The following is a 268-nucleotide window of genomic DNA, read 5'->3' as shown; positions in this document are numbered from 1 at the left end:
TGAGACGAAGAAGAAGACAGTATGATACATAGAAAGACAAATTCACATAAACCACAAAAGTATTTAAACTGAATAAGGAAGATGCCACGAAATTTGATATCAAAACTAATACATCTTAGCCAAAGCAAACTCTATATGCAGATACCTTTAAAAATACTACGATAGACTACCATTAAAAAAGAGAGGAAATGAGGAAAAAGAAAAACGAAATCTGGCCCCACCCTTTACTTAAGGAATAAAGGCCATCGATTCCCCACTACGTGAAAAA

This window comes from Penaeus monodon, chromosome 15 (genome assembly GCF_015228065.2).
Source record: "Penaeus monodon isolate SGIC_2016 chromosome 15, NSTDA_Pmon_1, whole genome shotgun sequence".
NCBI classification, from domain to species: domain Eukaryota; kingdom Metazoa; phylum Arthropoda; class Malacostraca; order Decapoda; family Penaeidae; genus Penaeus; species Penaeus monodon.
The sequence above is the reverse complement of the archived record's forward strand: the minus strand, read 5'-3'. Positions refer to the sequence as shown.